This window comes from Chiloscyllium punctatum, chromosome 11 (genome assembly GCF_047496795.1).
Source record: "Chiloscyllium punctatum isolate Juve2018m chromosome 11, sChiPun1.3, whole genome shotgun sequence".
Taxonomy (NCBI): Eukaryota; Metazoa; Chordata; class Chondrichthyes; order Orectolobiformes; family Hemiscylliidae; genus Chiloscyllium; species Chiloscyllium punctatum.
Genome location: NC_092749.1, coordinates 62,909,639 through 62,915,638, shown reverse-complemented (window position 1 = coordinate 62,915,638; position 6,000 = coordinate 62,909,639).

The window sequence follows — 6,000 nt, the reverse complement described above, 5'->3', positions numbered from 1 at the left end:
GTGTAAGATCGGCCTGCCGAAAGAAGAACAGGGGGCCCATACAGACGTTTTTTTGGGCTCTGCTGATGCCTCAGCCAAATATATGTATATATACAAGATTGAAAAAATGCACAGGATTGTAAAGGACAAGAATAAAGTCGAATCTGTGTTTGTAAATATGGACATATGTATGGCATGATCCAATGTACAGACCATCAAATCATTTATGAATAAAGTATATTTTTGAAATTAAAAAAAAAAAAAAATTTTTCCGATTGTAGCATAAATCACCAGGCCAATGCATTCTGTCACTCAGTAAAAAATAGAAGAGATGTTTCTTGTACTGCAATCCTTAGAAATAAGTACGTAAATAAAAGTGAACTTGACTAGCTCCAGCTGATGATAAAGAACTCTCACTTAGCATTGAATATTCACAAGTCAGTACAGCAACAGAAGCATTGTTGTTACTTTTAGCTCTGCCCCCCCCCCCAAAAAAATAGGCTAGTGCCAACCGCAGAAATGAACTATACATAGTAAAGATTTTTCTGTAAAATTAACGGTGAGAGTAACTGCATTCTCTGTTATTAAGATATACGTGGTATAACAATTTGCAGTGCTTGCACATGAACACCTAAATGTGAAACTCAGGAAGTTAACAGCCAAATTTGCTTGTCCTTCAGAAGCTGTATGAGAATGTATCTTGCCAAGGAACTCAACATTCAAATATGTGAAACTGTACTTAGATGATATAGGCCCACTAAACTCACCAGAGGAAACCAGGCCTTGTCCATTCTAATTAAATATTTAAAGGCCTTATAGAGCTTAATTAATGACAAACAACTTATTTGTTTTGTGAATGCTTTAAATTATGGATTAAATTTTATATGTTTATTAATATTATTAACTTTTTATAGTTTAATGATGATACTTTGCCTTTAACAACTGCATTCACCAGTTGAAAAATAAGCTGCAAAACGTGTTTTTATTATCCTACGTGCAATAGGTGGATTAGTTACATGAACTAGTCATAATATAATTGAGCCCATAATAGTCACAAGGAGTTTCATTGTATGTACAGAAATAGCCAGGCCAGGACTTGCAATTCTGAACAAAATGCATTGCCACAATATCTATTTTATATTATTTGTCTAACTTAAATTAACTTTTGCAAAGTCTAATTTCTTCAGATTTGAAATATTGTTGAAGATATAAAAATGTCAACAATTTTTTTAACATTTTCTTTCTTTGACTTCTATCTCACTATCCTAACTTAAATTATCTTTCCATTTCTTTATGTGGCTAATGTAAAATTGAGTTAAATATTTGAATTGATTGCTTCAGACTCTGCATGTCTCATTAAAAATTCTTCACAGATTCCCAGTGGAGGGGGCCATGCTAAAATGGATTTCTAATCATTGCATGTGCCAGTGCAAAATCTTGTGTCTGGAATAATAATCAGCATAGTTAATTCACCACTGAGATCAAAATGTTGCCCCCAAAATCCTCCACTCTTCAAATGTTTTTATTATAAATAAAGCATGACTTATATATGTCTTAATTTTAACTCAGTTTGTCCTTTGCCACAGCAAGTGCTAGCTCATCTCAAATTTAAAATTTCAATTTCCAAATTGAAGAAATATAACAAAAAAAATCACATGGGTAGCATATATTTTGAAATAAGATGTTTGTAGAATTTTAAGGCATCCATTAAGGTGATGTGTTGAGATGGCTGGAGGGGAAAGAGAGTTGTTCTCTAATTGTCTACAAACTGTGTGACTGCACTAGAAAACTAATAGCATGGTATTATTACTAGGAACTTTAAATTATTTGAAGCTTTCAAAAGAATAATTCTCATTTCTTTAGTTTGTGGCCCCACATTTTCAAAACTGAAAACTAAACAAAGTCAAAAGAAGCAGTAAAAATATACATTTTCACATTATCTAATTTATTAATATAAATATTAGCCGACGAACAAGTCTAGAAAAAGCCAGAATGAGAGACTAACAAAAAGAAAAATCATGTGTTCCAGGAAATAAAATTAAGCTTAAAATAGATGATGCACTAATAGGGTTTGTTCAGAATGCAAGCCCTAGCCTGGTTCTTTATATATGTATGATGCACCTTCTTGTGACCGTCAGTGACTCAATTATGTTAAAAACAGTTCAGGTAACTATTCCAGTCATGCTTACACAGAAAAATATGTTTTGCATTTGATCTCAATTTTCACTGCTCAACTGGATCTATTACAGGAAACGTCACTAAACAACAAATAGCTAATACTCTTTAAAAACTCTTTAATTTATAAAATGTTCATTAATAATTTCACGGAATCATTAAAACACAATCTAAATTGTCAATGCATTCATACTTAACATCAACTGATTGGAAACTCATTTGAATTTTATTAGCTATAAGATCCATAACATAAGGTCACCTGCTGAAACGGAGATATGTTTATAAATATCAAATATCTCATTTCTGGAAGCGTAGCAGAGATTGGTATTATCTTCATTTCAGTCACTTCCATAAAGGGCACACCCTTTTTAGGAGTGCCTTAATCCAACAAAAGGTATCTAAAATGTCAATCTCTCTTTTCCCCCTCAAATGCTAATAGTTCTGCTGTATAGTTCCAGAATTTTCTTTTTCTATTTCAGTCTATCTCAGTTTTTTTTTCATCTTCCAAATCTATCTAATGAGGGAGCCTTAAAAGAAAACAAGTTGTGTGTTCAGTTTATTAGTTTTTTTTGGTGAATCTGTCACTGAGTCTGGAAAATTAATGATTTATGAGATTGCTAAATATTTTAACCATTCTATGGATCAATCACATTGATGGCATTTTCGAATTGCAGTATGTTAACTGAACATTTCTGCAAGTTCTAATTCAGCATTTATTGTGGAAAGATATGTAAAAATGCATTTTGTGATGCGTCTGAAAATCTTACAGGAAATACTACTGAAATTAAATTTTCATGTATTAAAAATGAAATCTTTAATCGCTGTGGACTGTTCCAATTGCAAAACTACATGCATTCCCACAGTTGCAGCAGATTCAGTTATTGATTCAATAGAACCTTTATGTTCTTTATTCTAATACAACAGTTTGTATTAACAGTTATTGAGTGAACAAGAAAACCACTAAAGTTGATCATCAATGATCTTACTATAAGGGATGGCATTTGAGGCTTCACACAGCTGTTAGTCAAAATGGCAAAGCACCATATTATCCTACACTGGCTCAGCAGAGAGCAGCAGTGCTTCTTGTTCATTCAACGACCAAACTTAGAAAACAGCAGGTTATATCCTCAAACCCATTAGAAAGACAAGGAACCTGTGAGACTTAGTTTACCCGGCTGTCCATTTTGGTACCAGAGGACTGCAACAGTATTGTTTATAGTGTAAAGGCCCCTTATATTACTGATATCAATAAACTCTGCAAAGTATTGTGAGCTCTGAATCATAAAGTGTAGTGCTATGGATAAATACACTTTGTGACAAACTTATTTTTTCATTCTGGGTTGGGCTGGGAACACTCACCTTGTCATTACAGTGTTCTGTTAAAAAAATGCAATGCATTTCAATACTCTTTATGGGAGAGATCAAGATTAGTTCAGAAAACAAATGAGGGATTATAACATGTAATGATTGTGTCCATTCATTCTGATGTAGGCACCATGCAAGCAGTATGCTGCCTTCTAATTTAAATGATAGTGGCATGTAGCCTAGCACTAAACATACTGTTCAGTGGCAGCAAGTCCCAGCAGGGGATTCAATTTCATGGGGTTTAGATTAGTGTGGTGCTGGAAAAGCACAGCAGGTCAGGCAGCATCCAAGGAGCAGGAAAATTGACGTTTTGGGCATAATCCCTTCATCAGGAATGGAGGCAGGGGAGCCTCCAGGGTGGAGAGATAAGTGGTGGTGGTGGGGTGGGGGGGGGGGGGGGGTGGTTGCTGGGAGGAATGTATCAAAGAGTATGACCTGGGGGTTGCACTGAGAGAGACTCACTGAGATTCTTATAGAGAGAGAAGAAGAACTTCTTCAAGGTAGGCATCCTTTCAAGAGGATTCGCAGTAAGGTTAAAATCAACTAGGCAAAAGTGAGGACTACAGATGCTGGAAACCAGAGTTTAGATTACAGTGGTGGCTGGAGAAGCACAGCAGGTCAGACAGCATCCGAGGAGCAGGAAATCGACGTTTCGGGCAAAAGCCCTTCATCAGGAATGCTGGAAAAGCACAGCAGGTCAATTTCATACCAGGTTAGCACCACAAATTAACATGTATAATTTAAACCTAAAAATCACACAACACCAAGTTATAGTCCAACAGTTTATTTAGAAGCACTAGCTTTTGGAGCACTGCTCCTTCATCAGGTGGTTGTGGAGTATCAGATCATAAGACACAGAATTTATAGCAAATGTTTACAGTGTGATGTAATTGAAATTATATATTGAAAAAAACCTGGATTGTTTGTTAAGTTTCTCATCTTTTAGAATGACCATATGTAAATCGCAGAACATTAAAAAGTTACATTCACAAGTGAACGTTAACAATTGGTCAAGGTTAGAGTCAGGCAGCGTCCGAGGAGCAGAAAAATCTACGTTTCGGGCCAAAGCCCTTTTACAATTGGTGTCATGTCGGCCCAGATAATGCATTTAGGGCGTCTGCTGCCCTGAGTGAGACTGTGCCATAATGGTCAGACCAATTCTAATCTAAAAAACTGGATTTACAGAACCTTACATGGATTCATGCAGTTTTTGAGCAAAGTAAAATGCAAGTACAAATTCACCCCACAAACTTATATGTGTATGTGTGCGCGTGTGGGGGGATGCTGGTGGTGGTGGGGGGGAAGGTTTGGCGGGAGCACTGCAACACTGTAACACTTCAGTGGTCCAGGACATTCGACCTCCGACCTTCGGGTGACCGTCCTCCAAGGCGGACTTCGGGACAGACAGATTCTGTAAATCCCTTTTTTAGATTAGAATCAGTCTGACCATTGTGGCACAGACAGTCATACACAGGGCAGCTCACACCTTCAATGCATTATGTGGGCCAACCGTATCTCCAAATCATATTTAAAATTAGCCTGCATCTCTTAAAGAGAAAGCCCCTATTCAGGCCAATGTTGCAGGCTTTCACACCAGACTTTAATTCTGGAATCTAGATCTAGGGGTCATAGTTTAAAAATACAGGTTGCCAATTAAAGCAGAGATGAAAAAACACTTTCTCTCAGAGGGATATAAGTTTTGAATTACAATGTGCATCTTGAATGCTATGTCCTTACAAAAATACCACCAGATTCACACACTGCTCTATTCACCAGCCGCCTACATTGACCAACCAAAACTTTCTATCAAACACAATTCATTCTAACCTTACTCTGTGCCATTATTCTTTAAGTTGATCAAGAACTACCATCTAGATGTGAACTGGTGTAAGGGTGTGATTTGCAAGAGGAATAAGAGACTGGAGTCAAAGATCCCCATAGTCCCATCTCCATGCCTGGGTTCTGGGGGCCAATGGGTGGGGCAATGTAGTGTAGATGTGTACATCTCCAGCAGATCCTGAAGGTGCTGGACTTGGCTTTCCATTGACAGCTGCCAACCTATCCATGGAGGAGACAAACAGTTGTATGATTCACTGCATTGCTGTAGCTTCTGGGAATTGGGGTGCACTGTGTCCCACTGTACCTTTTTGCCAATCCTGTTCTTCCTTGTGCATTTGGATGAAATTCCTGATTTCAAACACCACAGGGTCCTGTCTGGGGCTGATCAGGTGTTTAGTCTTTGTCAGTGCCTGTGGCCTGGAATATTGTTTTCATCAGACAGCTGTGGAGCTGTCACAATAAGGTGCTCACCACATTGAGTACCCACTGTCTCTGATGTCTATGGTTTCACTCCAGAGTGTCAGTATCTGGGTTGGTGCAGGATTTAGGAGGCAGTCTTGCTGATGCTTCCTCTGAGGTTTCAATGCTGTTATCCTCAGAGGCTGAGGATAGGGCTTATGGGAGAACTGGGTGTTTATTTGC